The sequence below is a fragment of the Papaver somniferum genome, chromosome 7, assembly GCF_003573695.1.
Source record: "Papaver somniferum cultivar HN1 chromosome 7, ASM357369v1, whole genome shotgun sequence".
Lineage (NCBI taxonomy): Eukaryota > Viridiplantae > Streptophyta > Magnoliopsida > Ranunculales > Papaveraceae > Papaver > Papaver somniferum.
This window is the reverse complement of record NC_039364.1, coordinates 159,402,412-159,423,512: the sequence shown is the minus strand read 5'-3', so window position 1 is coordinate 159,423,512 and position 21,101 is coordinate 159,402,412.

The window sequence follows — 21,101 nt, the reverse complement described above, 5'->3', positions numbered from 1 at the left end:
TTACTTATCATCTACGTAAAAACAGTCAGTCAAAATAATTGATTCGAATGAAGCTTTACTTCTTTTTTCTTATCAATGATTGAAGAAATAAAAGGGATTTTCATTCCACGTCTTAAATGAAATGAGCGGACTAGAATCAGCAGTATATGAGATCTGGTAGTATGGTAGAAATAAATTGATATCTTTCTACCATACTTTCTATTATTGTATTGTCTAAAGTTGTGCTGGTACTGTATAAAGAGGTATAGGCTTCATCTAGATTAATCTAAAAGATGTATCTTGTATCTTCATATATGTACATATCTATAAATTTCATATATGTGATGTACATCATGTAACTAACACCCCAATTCTACTTCTTCCTTGCATCTATTTTCTTTGTTTGATTGAAAGATTCTTTTTAATATAGTACATTACTGTAATCCAATATAATTTTGAAATGGACATTTAATATTTAAAATCCCTTTGCAGAACGATATATGAAAAAATGGCTACAGTTTGATTACTCAACTCAATTAGTAGTGCTTTTTGAGTCCACTTCTTCCCCATACTACAAGTGAAAGGGAAAATGTAAAGACTACCATTAAAGCGGCCCAAGCAAGACTTACTATATCCATGTGAATTATGTCCCCTATCTCTATGAATATGAAGGAATTCGTCCATTATTGATCACTAATAATAGTGGAATCTATGGTGCAGAGTCAAAAAGGGATTATGACCAAACGCTATTGATCAAACTATCCAAAAAATCCACCCACAACAAGTTCCTATATGATTTCTGGTAGAATAGGGAAGGATTAACCACAAACAAGATACACAACACAGGGATTTTCTTTGTATTATCAAGGAAATATTTTTTAATGGAAGATGTAGGAATAGTAAGGCCTATTGTTTAGTTTCTTTTGTTGCCCTTCATAAGCAAAAAGCATAAAATATACAATCCAGCACTACCTACCCCATATCTCTCCAAAATATGGTTTTTACTTTTGGTTTCCTCTAGAATCTATTGCTTCTGCTGAGCAAAAAAATAAAGTCTTTCCCATTTTTTGTAGAGGAGGCGACACCCGGATTTGAACTGGGGTAAAAGGATTTGCAGTCCCCCGCCTGACCACTCGGTCATGCCGCCAAACAAACGGATATAAAATAGAGGGAACACTCTCTTCTTTATTATTTCTTAAATCTCATTGTCTTTCTCCCTTTCCTAAACCCCCCAAAACTTTTTTTTTTAACCTAGTTGATTCCCTTTGATGGATTGTATGGTATCTCAACTCTCAAAATAAACAACACCTAAAAACTTCCCCCTTTTTTATCTTTCAAAAGCAAATGTAAATGTGCATTTTCAGTTACAGAATGAAAAATGCAGGGAAAATTGGAACCATTAACTATTGACTTGAATCCATGAAGAGTTCTTGGACCTCAAATTTCGTTTCCTTAACAACGGCAGCAAAATAAAGTTGATACACAACTTATACTTATCAGTATCAATTCTTTTCAATAATCAATCTTTTTCAATTGAATTTAGATTATAACAACAATTATATATATATGTAAACCCCGGAACGGAGATTGTTACAAAGATATCCTAATTAGGTATCTTAGCCATATATGTCTATAAGGAATTATCATGCTTCCCTTTTTTTGAATCTAAAATAGAAATTATGCTATAGCACTTCCTATGTTGCCCCAAGTATAGCTGGGATAGGAAATATCCGGATGGATAGGTTGCTATAGCTATAGGTATAAGTGCCTCACAAAAAAAGAAGAAGAAACTCTATAATATTCCTGATTTTTCTGTTTTTCTCTCATTCATAGAGAACGGATCAAACCTTGAATCATTTCTTTTTTGGGTACCCAACCGGATTGTAATATCATAATAATAGGTAGAAATTGGATTACTTTTGATATTTTATACAAGATTCTAAAAAAGTATAATCGGCATAATTATGATTCCAGGAATGTTTTATCCTGTTGCAAATTCGAATTTGAATAAAAAATTATCCTTATTGCTCTGCTCAATGGTATGAAGTTGGGTAAAATTTCATGTGATTCAGTAAACATAATATACATTCCATCATTGCTAGATCGATCCATATGGTTCGATGAAGAATGAGCCAATAATGGGATTTTGCTATAAATGGGAAGCTTAAGATGCTCCGGGATGGAAATGAGGGAATGTCTACAATACCTGGGTTTAGTCAGATACAATTTGAGGGGTTTTGTAGGTTAATTGATCAGGGTTTGATGGGAGAACTTTATAAATTTCCAAAAATAGAAGATATAGATCAAGAAATTGAATTTCAATTATTTGTGGAAACTTATCAATTGGTAGAACCCTTGATAAAAACAAGGAATTTCTTATGGTCTGGCAATAGTGAAGTTAGAAAATTCAAAACTTTATCATGGAAGAAGGTTTGTACACCATACAATGAAGGGGGTCTTGGTATTAGGAGATTGAAGATTATTAACAAGGTTTTTCTTATGAAAATAATGTGGAAAATGATGAATTCTCAATATAAATAGGCTCTGTTCTTTACAACAAAATTTAAGAACAAACAAGGTCAATGGTTTTGTGAACACATAAATCACAAAGCCATCCACGTGTTCACAAACAATATTCGCATACATCCTAATTCTAGAATTATACGTCGTATGCGTAACGGGATGATTATATCGATTCATCGTCTCGAAGCCTCCGGGCTTGTCATTGTCTAGTCGAATATTATCATAAATAATGATCATATAAAGGAATAAATCGAGAATCACGTATAAATATAAAGCATATGAAGTTTAACGCTGAATGGAAGGTGCTGAAATGTAAATGAGACAGATTTACGTGGTTCGGCACTAAGGCCTACATCCACGGGGTTTGGTGTTTCACTATGTATTGAATGGTTACAAATATAATCGAATGACTTTAGAATATACATAGGTCTGCGGAAGTAGGGGGATTACTTACTCTTCCTATTTCTCTCTCCTATGTTCTCCTCTAATTGCTCTCCCAAAATGGTCTGCCCCTCATCTCTTAGTGGAGAGAGGTATTTATAGGGATGGACCGTGGGTCCTATCTCTGAGGTGCCGTTGTAATCTTATCTTCTTGTGCTTTGTGCCTATTACGCAGAGGTCTTCGGCATATGCCGCGGCCTGAGCTTGAATACGAAGGGTTATCCTCGCTTCTTCCACGAGCTGATCGACACGTGTATGTCTCTTGGGTATTTAATGCGGGTAGATGGATGTCTGCTCGTGTCAGACAAGTGTCTCTTTGTCTGGTCATATCTGTGTCAGCCTAACTTCCTCTCGGCCATTGATCTGGGATCTTCCTCGGGATTGGGTATGTTAATACCCAAGAGGTATTATCTGGTGCTCCTCTGAGCCATCATACCTTTGTGGTCCTCTGTCCCTGACCGTCAGATCTGCTGACCGATGGAATCTTCTGATGAGATGCTTGCTATCATATTTTTATGTCTCGCTTCGCATGCTTCCACGTGTCTCTTTCTGTACACGTGGTGGATGATGAAAGGTGTACATACAATTTTACCCTCTTCTTCTAACTTGGGCTTATTTTGCAATTTTGAAGAAGAAAGGTAGTCCTACACGTTTCCCACTTTGCATTAACTTCTTCCATAACTGCTCCTTGGTACGAGGAGCAGTTATTGTCTTCTCTAGCTTCATAAATAGGAAATAGAATGTGAAAAAAACTTTTATCCTTTTCTTGTCAGTGTTCATTCTCTTCTTGTTTTCTTATTCTTGTTCTTTACTCATTTACTATCACCGTTCTTTTGAGGAATATAACATTCAATTTTCTGTTTCTTTCTTCTGCTTCTTTCGTTTTTGATTGTTGCTGCCCCTGTATCTTTTGATATCTCCGATCCTCCTTTCTTCGACCGCGGTTGGTGCTTGTCGTCCTCTTCTATACAGATATGGGGTTTTTCATTGGTTGTTCATCATTGATTTATCTATGTATCTATCCGTTTGTCTCCTGCTGCCGTGTTCTTGGTTTTGCGATGAAGATCATACATGTCGAAGCATATATGCTTGCCCCTGTTCTTTGTTACAACGTCTGTGAGTCTGTATCTGAGAATTATCCCTGGAGTCGGATGGAGTATTTTTTAGTTTCTTAGGGTTTTTCATGTTTATCCGGATGAACCATCAATTATGGGTTTTTTGATCTTTAGTGATCTCCTCGTATTCTTCTCTAAATTTTTTTTGTGTTTCCTTGTAGATATGTCTGATCGTCCGCGGGCTCCTTACCAAACTCCGCCGTCTAGTCCGCCAAGATCCCCTCCGCGTAGAGATCCTGACAGATCTCCACTTGGGGAAGGTCCTTACAAGTCTTCGCAATCGGATCCTCGGGGTCATAGGGTTTCATCTTCCTCCGGTGCGAAGATTATGCCTTCCAAGAAAGGGGATATGCCAAAGGGTCCTTCTGGATTTAGGTACGCTATTAACCGCGCCCCTTCTCGTCCTCGTGAAGATTCTAGGAGTACGCAGGCTCCTCCTCGTGATGACTCTAGGAGTACGCGGGCTCCTCCTCCTCGTACTGAAATAGTGGATGCTCCGCCCCTTCATTCAATGGCTCCTCCTTCAGTGCCTCCGCAGAAATCTTTGCCGCCTCCTCCCACGGTTTATTTAAAAGGGAAGTACTCCAAGGGTACTATGTAGAGAGCTGATCCGTCTACAAATCTTCCTTCTAAAAGGAAAGCTTCGGAATTGGGTCCTACTTCTGATTCCACAGACGAAGAAGAAACTGTCCCCGTGATACGCATCATTTCAGTTGGTAAGAATAAGGTAACTTTCAAGCATATTGATCTTGAGATGTTCAAGGAAAAACATGAACTCCAAGATTGTGAGGTTCGCTTCTATGCTCCTGACGATGATATCACCTACGAGCTTCTTGCTAATTATCAGTTTGACGAGTTTCATCTGTTGACTACGGTTGGATCCTTCGAGGAGGGTCTTATGTTGCCCTTATATAAGTCGGGTGACTCCTTTTATTATGACGTGTTAGCTAGTAGCGAAGGCTCTTCCACGAACACTCATAATCGTTCCGTGTCACAACTATCTGGGAATTATCTTCGTTCACTGAAGGAATGTTATCTGCGGAGCAAGGGAGAGACTATGATGACCTGCTATGTTCCAAATCCTACTGAGAGAGAGTGGTACACTCCTCAAAACTTTAATAGTTCTTTTGGGGATTATGTCAACAGTAGAAACCGTAAGCCGTGGAGTGTTAGTCTTCGTAATATTGCTGCTCCCCGTGGTGAAATTCTTCTTTTGAGTGAGGTGAGTGATGCCAAGATGAAGTATGTTCCTGGTACTGAGGGATCTGCTAAACGGAAACTCTTTCCTGCTCGTGAAAGGATTAAGCGTGACCATGATTATGAATGGCATGCTACTGTTATTGAGGTAGTTGGTCTTTGGGCTTACGGATGGATTCCGGGTCCTCGTGGTTGGCGTCCTTCTGAAAATAGCAAGCCTCGTGAAACTCCTCCTGCTCGTTATGGAGATTTCTGTCCTTGGCGTCCTAATTTCACGGGCATGAATTTTCCTTATGCTCTTGATGTCGTTGATGGAGATGAGAAGGAGAGTTCTGGTGCTATTCATCCATCAAAGAGTGTTGCTGCTGCCAAGGTATAGTTTCTTCTTATATTCTCTATCTTTTTGCCCCTTTTTCCTTGCTTGAAATAATTTTCATTTTTGAAGTGAGGGAAAAAATGAGCCTTTGTGGGATGTATACTGGTTTGTAGGCGTCGAAGAAGAAGAAACTCAGACCCAAAAAATCTTCTACTGCGGTTATTGGTGAGGCTGAGGGTTATGAGGAGGTTACGAGTCCCGTAAACCAAGGGTATGGTGAGAATGAAGAAATTTCCAACGGAGAAGAGCGTACCAACACTTCTTACCCTGATGACGAAGGTGGTAATGGTGAAGAAGAAGTTGCCGCGGGTGGTGATGGTGAGGCTGAAGTTGCCGCGGGTGGTGATCTTGAAGAAGAAGTTGCCGCGGGTGGTGATGGTGAGGCTGAGGGTAATATTACCGTCGGTGGTACTGGTGGGAGTGGATCTGCCCCTGTTTGGGATGACATTGTTGGTGTGGGTACTTTGCCCGTAATTTCCCCAGAGTTCTCTTTCGGTAGGATATATTCCGCGGGGGAATCCTTCGATGTGACTGCTGCCATGGGTCTTGCCGAGGACTTCTCATTGCTTTCCCCACATGATGATTGGGATGTGCTTGGGGACCTTGGCAAAGAAGGTACCACTGATCAGCAAGCTGAGAACGTAGGTGGTCATGCTGAGGGTGGTAATATCGAGACTTGTGCGGGTGAGGAGATAACCGCCAAGGGGAAGTCTGCGGTTGAGTCTCCTTCCGAGGATTTCCCTTTCTAGCTAATGCCTGAAGGTGAAGATGCCATTTTGGATTGTCTAAAGAAGAAGAACCTGATGTTTGTCCCCAACCCTGCCCCCGTGGTCACTGGTGAGAAGAATTCCGACGCTTATACTCGTCGAATGATGCAACTGTCTTCTGAAGCCCGCGTTGCTGAGACGTGGGAGAAGAATCTTAGAGCTTCGGAAGCTAATTTAGTGGTTGACCCTCCCTCCTCTATTTCTGATATGATGGCCATAGTTGATGGGTACCAGTACGGTTTTCCCCAGCAGCGTGTTTTAGAGGTAAATCCTTGTACTCTTTTTATGATATCCGCGCATTGTGTTCTTCGTGATATCTGATCCCTTTGGTATAATAATGTTTGTTGTTTGTGACGTAGATGATGAGGAGAGAACATTGTAACCATGTTCTATACCAATTCTTTAAAGCAAAGTATTTAAAGTTGGAGGCCAAGCTTCGTCATAGGGAAGAGGAACTGTCTGCGGCTGAAGCGGAAATAAATGAACTGAGGGGCCGTCTGAAGGAAAAAGAACAGCTGGGTAACGCAGAGGAGAATCTTCGTTCAGAACTTGCTATAATCCGCAACGAATTGGAGCAGACTCGTAGAAGTGTCTCGTCCTTCACAGATTTGTATTTTACGGATTTTTCACTCCTTGTGATTCCCTATCTGTATTTTGGTGTTCTGTCTGAGTCTCCCCACCCTATCTTCAGTGGGTGGAGTCCCAAAGTTGATATGTCTTCGGAAAGAAAGGGAACGACAGAAATCCCGTATTGCAAAGTTGGTGGGTAAGTTGAAGAGCGAAGCCGTAAAGTGGAATGCTCGTGCTGATGAGCACAACGCCTTAACAACTGAGTGGCGTGAAAAGCGAACACTGATGGTTGATATGCAAAATAAGTACAATCATGACCGTTGTTTTTTTAATGGTACGCTTCTATGGACGCGTGACAACCTGCGTGATGCTCGAGAACATGCTTCAGACTTAGATGCTAGAGTGCGCTTTTTAGAAGGAGAGTTACAACAGGATCGTTCTTTCTTAGGCCCCGGGGTTAGGGATAGTATGCTGCGTATTTCCGAGGAAATAGATAATGCTAGGTCCGAGGTTGGTGCTCTTAGTAAAGCCCTAGCAACGTCTCGAGCGGATGTTGCTCGCCAAGTGGAGTCTGAAATATATCTTGAGATGAATGTGTATCGAATTCATAAAAGGATGGGGGAGGTGAATGATGAAGTCAACCATCTTCGTCACTTGGATTCGATGAAGCAGGTAGATTTAGACGCCAGTCAATTTTCTCTTACGAACCTTCAAACGGATTATAAGAAACTATCCACCGAATATGAATTTCTTGATGAGGCTCGGGACGCAGTTGTCAATGAGTATGAGGAGGCTTCGGCTAATATCGAAGGTATAACCTCGTTTTATCGAGTGTGATTCTGTTATTTCTTCGTTTTAACCCCTGGTATTTTTTGTTTTCAGCACTCGAGGGACAGCTTCACGCAGCAAATGATGAGCTTAAAAAGACTCAATCTGCCTTAGTGCAGCAGGAAGGACAAACCAACTATTTCAAAGGGTTGGCCGCGTCTCGTGAGGAAGTAGCGGAGATTTCCTCCAAAGAGGCGGAACGCCTATCTGTATTGCTGTCTCAAGCCCACCAGCGGACCGCTATTATCACTTATAAGGCTCGATGTCAGTTGGATGAAGAGACCAACAAAGTCCTGGATAAGATTGAACTTGGCCTTAAAGTCGAACATGGTCTTGTAAAGAATTATCCGCGCCGTCCCCTTCCCGCGCCTTTGCCTGGTTCTTCTGGGCCCTCTTCAGGTGGTAGCGTACCTTCATCTCGCAGAGACAACCCCGTTGATGGAGCTGTATCATCCAAGTAGATTTCTTTTATTAGTCATAGAAAGTTGATCCTCGTTGATTATATAATTTCGGATCAATTTTTGATGTGTTTCCTGTTTTATCTTATTTTCTGAATCTTGTAATCAACTCTTTATGAAATGGATCATCCTTTTGGCGTACCTGCGTTATCAATTCATCTTTTTATTTTACAGTATTGTGAAGTGCTAAACTAGAAATAACTGGTTTTGTAAAAAGTTGAGTTTTGAGTGCGACACCGAAGGTAAATACCTTCGTGATCGTCTTGAGACCTGTCACCCCGCTGGCGAATCCTGGGCCAGAGGATTCCCAAATGGTGGGGGCCGAGGCAGCGTTCTAGGATATGGAATGCTTATTTGAAAATATTCACATGCACCCATTTCGTCGACCCACTGCCTTAAAATTGGTTGGGTATGTCTTTCTGCTGGGTGCCTTCCCCCTGGTCTTACACTCATAGAAACTGATAGGGGAGCCCTGAGAGATTGTAGATTAACTACTTTCCCCAATATTGTTAATATATAATGTAATGTAGATGCGTTCATCCAGCGGGCCTTTTGACCATTTCGTTTACTTGAAGATTTCCCAAAAATCTTGTTTGATTGATAGGTTGAGGCCTGCTACTCCTCGTCCAGAGATAGAAACATGTAAAGTGGTTACGCTGCCTTCTTGTTCTGGTATTCTCCACGCAGATGCAAAGCTGCGCTGCTCCTATGGGTAGTACGGCTTGAGCCATTTAGCATTCCAAGGGTGCCGGAGGACCTCGCCTTTCAGATTGCGAAGATAGTAGGAACCGTTTCCCGCAATGTCGTGTATTATAAAAGGTCCTCCCCATGTAGGTGCTAACTTTCCCCATTTCTTCTCTCGTTGATACCGTGGGATTGTTCTTAGCACATACTGCCCCTCTACAAAATTTCGAAGCTTTACCTTTTTGTTGTACTCCCTCGCTAGTCTCCGTTGATAGTTTTCCATCTTCTGCAATGCTGCTTCCCTCCTTCCTTCCAGGTCATCCAGTCTCTCTAACATCATGTCTGTTGTGAGATTTTTCTCCCATGCTTCGGTCTTTGTGGTAGGCATGAGGATCTCTGTTGGGATGACTGCTTCATCTCCATAAGTGAGGAGAAATGGGGACTCCCCAATGGCAGATCTTCGTGTTGTCATGTATGCCCATAATACATTGTGTAGATGTTCACACCATCGACCCTTGTGTTCTTCTAATTGCTTTTTGAGTATAAGGGCGAGGGTCTTGTTGGTAGCTTCTGCTTGTCCGTTGCTTTGAGGGTATATGGGGGTGGACTTGTTTTTCCTTATTTTGAAAGTGTCGAAGAGCATGTCTATGTTTTTCCCCTGTAATTGTTTACCATTATCGGACACGATTTCCGCTGGTATGCCGAACCTGCAAATAATGTTTTGGAATATGAAAGTAAACACGTCCACGTCTCTGATCCTGGCTAAGGCTTTGGCTTCCACCCATTTACTGAAGTAGTCCGTGGCTACTATCAAAAATCGTCTTTTCCCTGATCCTTGGATGAAAGGCCCAACGATATCTATGCCCCATTTTGTGAATGGCCACGTACTATCCACATAATTCAACGTTGTTGCTGGTGCATGTATCTTTTTGGCGAAACGCTGACATTCTTCACATCGTCGGGACATTCTTGCGGCATCTTGTATCATTGTGGGCCAGTAATATCCTTGCATTTTTGCTTTGTCGGCTAGTGATCTCATGCCGCTATGATTTCCTGCGTCACCATAATGGATGTCGTTTAGAATTCGATGCCCCTCTTTCCTGGATAAGCAACGTAGTAACGGTCCGAGGAAACATTTCTTGTACAGGATTCCATCCCGAAGGTCATATCTTCCTACTTTGGAGAGTATTTTCCTGTTTTGTTTGTGATCCGCGGGTAAGGTTTTATCCTTGAGAAACACATGGATCATCATTCTCCAATCATCTTCGTTGCTGAAATCTTCGTCTTGATTTTCTCTTGACAGGATATCTTCTTCGTCAAAATCGTCACGGATGTCTTCTCCCACCTGATCTTCGATATTTTCTTCCACTGTATCTTGATTTGTAGCAAAGGAAAATTGTGTTGCAATCGAGGGCTCGTATACCCTTGTTATTTTGATAGCTTCAATACTCTTGTCCTATATCATGGATGATATATATGTAGGGCATCCGCGTGCCTGAGATCCCTTCTGCATAAGTGCCGGAACTTGATGTTCGGAATTTGTGATGCCAATGTTTGGACCAAGGCCATGTAAGATGAGAGGGTGTCGTCGTACACATTGTATTCGATCCCTATTTGCCGTATGACAAGCTGCGAATCACTTGTCAGTCTCACATCAGTTACCCCCATCTCTATTATTAAGCGGAGCGCATGTACGACTGCCTCGTATTCGACGATGTTATTAGTATGCTCTTTGAATTCTAACCTGAGTGCCTGTACGATCCTTTCTCCAGTTGGGGTGGTGATGACAATGCCTATTCCTGCCACTTCCTTATTTTTGGAACCATCAACGAAGACTTCCCATGGTCTTTGACTCGCGGGTTCGAGGACATCAACTGGATCCTTGCTTTCTTCGTCGGCTTCTGGTATTCCCCTAATCTCTTCGTCGTTGTCCAGGGGGAGGTCTGCTAAGAAATCCGCCAAAACTTGGGATTTTTGGGAATGTTGAATTTCATGAATGATGTTGAATTGGTCCAGGTGGGTGTTCCACTTGGCTATTCTGCCTACTTTTCCCGCGCTTTTGAGGACGGCTTCCAGTGGTGCTTTGCATGGGACGCGGATGAAGTGAGTTAGGAAATAGGTTCTCCGCTTTTGAGTAGCCCATACCAATGCCAGGATAATTTGTTCGATCTTCGTGTAGTTCCTTTCCGCAGAATTGAGGGTCTTACTAACATAATAGATAGGCTGTTCTATCTTCGTATTGGTTTTGACCAACACTGCGCTAACTGCGTCTTCTGTCGCTGCTATGTACAATGCCAAAACCTCATCAGGATCAGGCTTTTGCAGGATTGGAATTGAAGCCAGGTGTTCCTTGATTCTTTGGAAGGCTTATTCGCATTCTGCGGTCCATTCAAACTTACTCCCTTTTTTGAGAATATTGAAAAAATGTTTGCATTTGTCCGAGGATCGGGAAATAAATCTTCCCAAGGCTGCTATGGACCCATTGAGCTTCTGCACTTCTTTTAAATTCTTCGGAGATGGCATTTCTTCTATGGCCTGAATCTTCGCTGGGTCTACCTCAATGCCCCTTTTTGTTACCAGATATCGGAGGAATTTCCCTGAGGTGACACCGAAAGTGCATTTTTCTGGATTTACTTTCATGTGATGTTTCCTCATTGCTTCGAAAATATCTCTCAGGTCCTGGTGGTGATCTTTCTGCAGCTTACTTTTGACGAGCATGTCATCAACGTAGACTTCTAAGGTACTACCAATCCATGGCCTGAAGATAGCATCGACCATTCTTTGGTACGTTGCCCTTGCGTTTCGAAGTCCAAAGGGAATTCTAGTGTAGCAATAAAGGTCCTGCGGGGTGTAGAATGTTGTGTGTAGTTGATCTTCTTCTGCCAGGGCTACTTGGTTGTAACCAGAATATCCATCCATAAATGACAGCTCTTCGTATCCTTCCACTGCTTCAACCAGCTGATCTTTTTCCACTGCCTTATGATACTCCGGTGCAACTTTTCTTATTTTCTGCCTGAAAGGTGGCGTGCCTGGTTTGATGCGCAGCTCGTGTTGGATTATTTTCGGATCAATCCCCGGCATATCTCCTAACTTCCAGGTGAATACATCCGCGTATTCTTTAAGTAATTTGGTTAAGGAATCTTCTATTCTTTCTTCCATTATGGTCCCTACTTTGATCATCTTCGGGTTTTCTTCCGTTCCTATGTTGATTTATTTTACGGGCTCTACTGGTGTGAACACCGGCTTCGGGTCCCCGAGGACTGGTACGTTCTTTAATTGCTATTTGGTATGTTTCTGTCCTTCGTTGGCTGCTGAAGTACCTGTCTCTGTGTTTAGGACACTATCATCTTTTGTCAAACCCCTCCCTGTGGTTTCCTTGAGGAACAGGTCTATGGCCTTTTCTTTCGCAGCTTCTTTATTTTTAATCCTTCGGGTTTTTCGCTGCTCTTCTTGTTCGTTGTTGATATGATCCTGAGTGGTCTGGCACTCTTTTGCAGAGACCCGATCTCCCTTGATTTCCATCACTCCCTCGAGTGTAGGGAACCTGAGATATTGGTAGTAAGTTGCAGCCACTCCCTTGAGTTTATGTAACCACTTTCGTCCAATAATGACGTTATAGGGGGATGGGGCGTCAACCACGCTGAATCGTGTTTCTACTTTCATGGGTCCGGCGTTCACCTGCAGCACGATGTCTCCCAATGGCTTTGTGGGTGCTCCATTGAACCCGTAGATGGTGTAATAAGAGGTCATTAGTTGTTCATCATGGAGCTTCATCCGTTTGAATGCGTCGTAGAATAGAACGTTCACTGAGCTTCCCCCGTCTATGAGGATCTTTTTGAGGTTACATCCAGCCACTAGTAGTGTGAGGACCAAGGGATCGTTATGATCTTCCATATCTTCTTCGATATCTTCAGTATCGAAGATAATAGGTGCGTACATCCACTCTTCGTGCTCGTCCACCTCTACGCCATCAAACTTATATAATTCGCAGTGGTCTTCGAACTGCTTCCGTAGCCTCTTTCCTATCTGCGCTGTAAGGGAGGGCCCCGTGGCTTCGGAACACGAGATGGTGTTGATTGTGCGGTTTCCCTCTGGGAGTTGGACTTGCTTGGTCCGTTTGGATCTATCCTCGGTGACCTCCTTTCGTATGTAATGTTTGAGTTCGCCAGCATCAATCAATTTTTGGATCATTATTTTGAGGCTTTTGCATTTCTCGGTATGGTGTCCATTGAAGCAATGATACTCACAGTAATCTTTATACTTCTCGGTTCTTGGGGGCTGTTTTCCCTTAGACCATGGCCACTCCAAATTTTCCCTTCCTTTGATCTCTCGCAAGATTCGAGCGTAGCTAGCATTGAGCTTCGTGTAAACCTGATCTTCGAATTTTCGATCGTCTTTTCGTCGTTCATCCCTTCGTTCCTTCATATCTTCGTGAGGCCATTCCACTGAGCTATTTCTTTTGGCCCCGCTGGTTTGTTCTGCGGAATTGGTACGGTGAGACCTCTGCGTGTGTGCCCTCGGGTTCTCACGCTGGATTTCTTCAAGACGAGCGTAATTTTCAATAATTATTCGAAGATCTTCTTCTGTCTTAGGCACGCTTCCATGAATATCAACAAATAGTGGACTCATTCGGTCTAATCCCCACTTGTAGCAGTTGATACTTACTACTGGGTCCATACTCCCTATGGATTGGCAGATCTTGTGCCATCTGTTGGTGTATTCCCTCGTGTTCTCCTTGTAGCCAATTGCCAGAGAAATTTTTTTATCCATTCCAGTGTTGACAACTTTGTTGTACATGTATGTCCTCAGAAATTTCTCTGCGAGTTGATCGTAGGAGTTGATGGAATCAGGTGGCAGGTTGTCAAACCAAGACAAAGCCGATCCCTTCAGACTTGATGGGAAATATCTACAGAGGACGGCGTCGTTCTGACTCCATCTAGCTAAGATACGGTTATAATACCGGATATGTGCCGCGGGATCACTGGATCCGTCGTAGCATTCAAAAGTTGGGACAGGGCACTTTAACGGAATGGGGGTATTTGCCAGGCGATGAGTTAGTGGCGTGGAGTTAGCTTCTTTCATCACCTCTTCAAGCCTTCCTCCGCCTTGTCTGGATTTTAACTGTTTGATCTCAGCCATCATCTCATCACGCAGCTCCTCCATTGCGCGGTAATATCCCACGTTCTCATGCTCAGTTGAGCGTTTCTTTCTTCGATCTTCGCTGTCATAATAGTCTAACTCTTCGGTGGCATATTCCGGATCGGATGCACTGCTTCCCCTGGCGTCATTTTCTAGGATGATTCTTCGGTCTCGATTAGGCTCTGGTGCTTTATAATTTGCTTCGTCCAGTTGTTGTCTAGTCTTCGTGCTTTGGGCAATCTTATCTTTCAATTCTTGGTTCTCCCTGGCCATAAGAGCTACGGCATATGCGTAGACCTGCTGGCTCTTTTTCAATTCTTCGAGCTCTACCATCAGTCGGTGGGACTGGTTTGATCCCTGATTGGGAGTTCCGGCTGGTACCCCTACGTCCATAGTTCCCCCTTCGTCTACAGTGTGTATTAAGGGTGGCCGAGGATCAACTTCAATCGTTGGTATCTCCAAGTTTGGTCCCCTCGGTTGAGCTTCCACCCGTGGTACTAAAACCACCGGTATGGGTTGATTCTGACCGTTGGTTGATGGCATTCCGAAGATTGGTGGATGTGCGGGCTGATGTGTCATAGATTCTGCTACCCCCTCTTTTTTTGATGGATTTGGATTGAAACCAAAGTCTTGTTAGCTTCTGTAGCCTGGAGGGCCGCAACAGTCTTCGTGGATGCTGCTTTGAGAGCCGCTACTGTAATGGAGTTAGTGTTCATAGGTTAAGTGATCTCCGCAGCATCCTGCCTCTGAGTAGTTGTTTTAGCTTTGTCTCCTTTCTGCTTGCTTCGGGTCATGACCGAGGTAACCCTCGGTGTCTCCTTTGATCAGGCTTTGGTTTTTCCTGCCTCTAGTATCTTCTCCATTTTTAATCCTTTTCTGCATAGGAGAATAAATAAGGAGAACCAAATATATCCACGAGGATCGGGTTAGCGCCATTCGTACCCGCAAGACTATTGGAATAGAAGGAAATGAGCTGCCCAAGGGCGTTAATAGAAGAGAAATGTAAAGACTTCATCGGTCTAGTTTTTGCAATAAAAATCCTCTAATAAACGATCATGAATCTTGTTTTCAGACTACTTTTGAAAAAGAACTCTTGAAAAGGCAGATCCATCGCGAGGACTCATGAATCTGGATTTATTAACTCTTAGTTGAGGAAAACACCTCACGTGCAAATCTGTGATAGATAGCCGCGGGTTTGTCTGCTTTGAAATGGTGTTTGTGAAAATGAAGACCATGAACCCAGAATAAAAAAGGTTTTGAAAGAACGCTGAACCCAGAATAAAAAAGGTTTTGAAAGCACGCTGAACCCAGAATAGGGCACAACCATAATGGGCGTTTTAGGGTGAAATCACAGGATAAGATAAATCTTTTACCGGGACAAAGTCCCTGTTTCTAGCGCCAAATTGTGAACACATAAATCACGAATCCATCCACGTGTTCACAAACAATATTCGCATACATCCTAATTCTAGAATTATACGTCTTACGCGTAACGGGATGATTATATCGATTCATCGACTCGAAGCCTCCGGGCTTGTTATTGTCTAGTCGAATATTATCATAAATAATGATCGTATAAAGGAATAAATCGAGAATCACGTATAAATATAAAGCATATGAAGTTTAACGTTGAATGTAAGGTGCTGAAATGTAAATGAGACAGATTTACGTGGTTCGGCACTAAGGCCTACATCCACGGGGTTTGGTGTTTCACTATGTATTGAATGGTTACAAAGATAGTCGAATGACTTTAGAATATACATAGGTCTGCGGAAGTAGGGGGATTACTTACTCTTCCTATTTCTCTCTCCTATGTTCTCCTCTAATTGCTCTCCCAAAATGGTCTGCCCCTCCTCTCTTAGTGGAGAGGGGTATTTATAGGTATGGAATGTGGGTCCCATCTCTGAGGTGCCGTTGTAATTTTATCTTCTTGGGCTTTGTGCCTCTTACGCAGAGGTCTTCGGCATATGCCGCGTCCTGAGCTTGAATACGAAGGGTTATCCTCGCTTCTTCCACGAGCTGATCGACACGTGTATATCTCTTGGGTATTTAATGCGGGTAGATGGATGTCTGCTCGTGTCAGACAAGTGTCTCTTTGTCTGGTCATATCTGTGTCATACTAACTTCCTCTCGGCCGTTGATCTGGGATCTTCCTCGGGATTGGGTGTGTTAATACCCAAAGGGTATTATCTTGTGATCCTCTGATCCATCATACCTCTGCGGTCCTCTGTCCCTGATCGTCAGATCTGCTGACTGATGGCATCTTCTGATGAGATGCTTGCTATCATGTTTTGATGTCTTGCTTCGCATGCCTTCCACGTGTCTCTTTCTGTACACGTGGTGGATGATGAAAGGTGTACATACAGGTTTGAAAACTGAAAACCATCTTCTGTGTATTCTGGTCTTAAATGGGCTTGGTTATCTCTGAAAGATGATATTACATGAAGTGTAGGTGATGGAGCTGGGATTTCAGTTTGGTTTGACTCATGGTATGAAACATATCCCATGGTAAATGAAATTGGATATTCTGACCTTGTTAAAAATAATATGCAGATGAAAGTGGTAGAGCTGATTAAAGACAATCAATGGGAAATTCCAACTGAATTGCAATCTATTTTTGTTCTGAGTAACCTGCCTGCAATTAATGGTGGAGCTGACAACATAATATGGAATGAAAGTACAAATGGAATTTTCACTACAACACTTGCAGTGGAAAAATTGAGATTCAAGCAGCAGCAACTGGTATGGCCTTCTGTTATATGGAAACATTTCTTACATCCTTCTATTGCTTGCAATATCTGGAAACTTCTTCAAGGTGTATTTGTAGATGATGAAACAATGAGAAGTGAAGGCTATGAAATGCCTTCCAGATGTTGTATGTGTGTAGCAGAACAAGACACCATGGAGCATACTTTGTGGAATTGTGACTTTAGTATTCAAATTTTGGAATTGGATATGTTTTGTCTTTGTTTTTCCCAAGCCATCCTCATTTACAGATGTGTGTCAAGCTGCAATACATCAGAGTCCACTAACAAAAGAGGTATGGATCACAATAGCTTGTGCAATAATGAAGGAATTATGGTTTCTTAAGAACTCAATTCTATTTGAGAATGGAAGGATAAATATTCATAGTTACAAAAGCAGAATTATTCAAGTGGTTCATGAAAGAGGTATTAGAATGCAAGGTAAAAGATGGGCTCATGATTATGATTCTCAAATAATCAATTTTTTCAATCTACAGTCTAGGCTAGTTAGTCTTAAAATATAACTGTCTTGGCTTTTTTATGTAGTTCTTCCTTTTGTAAGCTGTAATTTGTTGTCCTTTTGGTTTCTTGATGTATAACTTTGGCTATTCAATTCAATAAAAAATGTGATTGAGTAAAAAAATAAATAATAGAAAATAGGTGTAACACATGTTGCCTATCCTGTTAGGTTTAGCTAATATTTTCCAAAATAAGCTCAAATTCCTAACTGAGATGCACGTACCTACACATCTTTTGTCATGGGAGAAGATGATGATTACAAACTGCCACCAGAGGAGGACCAATGGGATGATGAGGTGGATTCTGATGAAGAAACGATGGAGTTGGATGAGAGTCAATATGACATTGGACAATCAGATGGCGGTGATGATGAAGATATGGTCCCCACTGATAGATTTGAAGAATTAACAGGTAATGTTCGAAATCTTGTACTTACTTGTTTCTACTTAAACATCACATGGTTTCATATTTTGCCTCGGTTATTTCCAGAGTCAGACGATTCTGAAAATGAAGATCTCAAAGTGTTAGAAGAAAAAGAATTGGAAAATGCTCCAGAAGCAGAAAAGAAGCCACAACAGGAAGACTCTACATAAGAGATCATAAAAGAGAGGGGAGTGACAAGAATGTTGAAGCTGCATAAAGACTTCTCGAAAAAAGAAACCGAAAAAAGGGATATTGAATTTGACAAAATGTTCCGGCCTATTGGTGGCCATAGAATTGAATTCAGTAGTTACCTAGGCTATTTGGCCCGTGATATGGTTGGCATAAAACATTTATGTTGGAAGGAAGTCCCTACAACAACAAGACAAAATATGTGGGAGAAAATTCTGGTATGCATATGCGGTTATCAATTCGTCGATTTTGTTGTCTAACTGTAAGTCTGTGATGAACATACATTAGTTGTTATTGCAGTTTCATTATGAGGTGCCCCAAGAACATAAGCGAGCGGTCATGAAGCGTCTACCTGTTCATCTGCGGAACTTCAGAAGGAAATTGTACAATAATCATGTAAAACCCTTCCTGGAAAGACCGGACAAACTAAAAACTTTCCCCAAAAAGTACGAAACGGTATTGGACCAAGAAGACTGGGACAAATACCTTAAGTATGTTCTAGAATCGCTTATATTTAAGGTATGGAATACACATTGCTTTTTCTAATTTGTGTTTCGTTCTTATTGTCTATCCCAGCATACTAATGAAATTATTTTTATTTCCTCTGCAAGAAAAATTCGGAGAAGGGAAAAGAGGCAATATCACAATCCAAGTTCCCACATCGGACGGGACGAGGAGGATACTCGGGATTAAAACTAAAATTAGTAAGTCTGTTGTCTTATTTATTATACACTGCATAGTAAAATTGGGCATATCAGATACTTCTGTTTTGTATGTCGTGTTGCGTGTCTCATATATGCAAAAACTTATAACAGTATAGGGATGTGTCCTATTACACCAATCTGTAATTTTGTCACATTAGATGCTTTTGAATAGGTTTTCTGTTTTACACAGTTAATATCTGTGCGGATGTAAATCCTTACTTGTTTCTGGTAACTACTAGGTCAACGATGGAAAGGTTTCCGAAGAAGATCTTGAAGACCGGTGCTTCATGTGGGCAAAAGCACGCGAAAACAAACAAGGAATCATACCAGAAAAAAATTTCAGGGAGAAGACAACTGAAGTTGTGAGAAAACAGAAACTTTACAGTCCTCATGTTTTTAACCAAAGTAAGTGCGCAAGGTTTATATCAGAATTTAACACATTATTTGAACAGGTAGAGAAGCGGAAGATGATTCAAGAGGGAACTCTAAAGGTTGGTGATAACGAGGATGCCCTAACAGTTGTGATCAGCCCGGATAAAGGTGGATGTGTCAAGGGGGCTGGCTTTGGAGTGACGGCAAAACTTTACTTTCCAAATGGAAGAAAACCAAGACACTCGAAAGTGAATGATGAACTGCGTGAAAAGATGAAAGCTAAGGAGAAATAATTAGAGTCTACTAAAAATGTGTATCAGAGGTTAACAGATAACTTGTTATCTCAAGGTCACGACATTGCTAAAATTGTGGGCAACAATATCAGCAAGTCTGGAGGAGAGGTAAGTGAACTGAGTTTTGATTAGATTGTTTAATTTTTAAAAAAAATTGGCAGACAATATCTGATTTTTTCAAATAATGTGTTCAACTACAGTCACAGGATGCAGGACCTAGCAACGCCTCCAGTCCATCTAAGAATAACATAGGTCCAGAATCAGTTAAGCAACTTTCAAAAAAAACATGGGAAATCTGGTCCGCAAAAGTCATCTGAAAGCATCAAAGGGTCCGCGAAGCGGGACTCTCCTTGTACTAAAACGCCGACCGTTTCTACTGAATCCCCGGTGTCTTTAGTATCAAAAAAGAAGTCTCCGTCTCCTCCATCCACTGGGGAAATTCAGAATGTGGCATCTGAAAAAGTTACCATTGATGTATGGTTTTCTAACGCATTTAAATTTTAATCTTCCATTTACTATCTCTCATGCGCCTTGTGTTTCTGCAGGGCATAGGATGCAAACTTTGGTCTGGAGTAAAGGACAACATTGTTGCCATTGGTAGATCTTACTCTTTAAAGAAGGTATCTTATAAAATGAAGTCAGGAGTGACGGCTGAGGTTACATGCTATAACGTCCGGGTTAGTGAAGTACTAAATGAAACCATCAAATTACCCTTAGGCACATCTTCTCGGATAAAAACTTTAAAAGATGTTGGTGATGCTAAAATTATTTGGCCAGCAAATCAAACCATCTGGGATCAAAAGGTTGGTTGCTATGCTTGTTTGCTTTATTAACTCATTGGATATGTTTTTACACAAACTAGTTATATATATATATATATATATATATAAATATATATATAAATATATCTTGTTTGAGATAAGAGACGAATATGTTATCAGCTATATGAATCACGGACGTTAGTGTCTATTTTAGAGAACCTTATCGAACGAGATATGTGTTTAGCTACTTGATTGTGAGTCAGTTGTGCATTAATCTTAAATGGTTTCACTGCAAAAAGAAGGTATAGCTTTCATTTCAATTTTATGATGCAGGTAAGTCAACCAAAACATTCCGAGGTTGTGAAATCAACGACTCTACTCAACGGAATCCCATCTCGTATCGCAATATCTGAAAAAGTTCCGAAGGTATGTGTTTTAAACCAGTTGCATGATCTTAAGACCATATGAGTCTGAAATATGCTATCAACTATATGAATCACGGATGCTAGGGTATATTTTGGAGAACCTTGTATATTTGTTACCTATTCAATTCATCAGTGTCTTCGCATTCACGGTGGAATTTGGTATATTTGTTACCCGAATATGGAATATTACTTTACTGCTGCAGGTAACTCAACAAAATTCGGGGAAACATACCCTGGATGTGACACCAAAAGCTACATCTAATCGGAGCAAATCTGATATCACGACAACTGCAGCAGTTCATCCGGTATCTGTTTTATTTTTACATGCATCTTAAATCTCAAATTTTCTTTGAAGTTTTCGGTTGAAGATGTTCATATGCCATATATTTCCGCAGGGTAGAAGGTGCTACCTTTTTGACGTGCTATCTAAGGCGAACGTCCTTGCTATAGGTAGAGCTTTTCTGTTACCAGGAAAATAACAATTACATGGAAGCATAGGGGCGGAGGTTGATTGCCACAAAATCCTGATTAAGGATGTAATAAAATAGAATTACTCTCTACCCATACGATTTGCTGGTATGGAAACATTAGGAC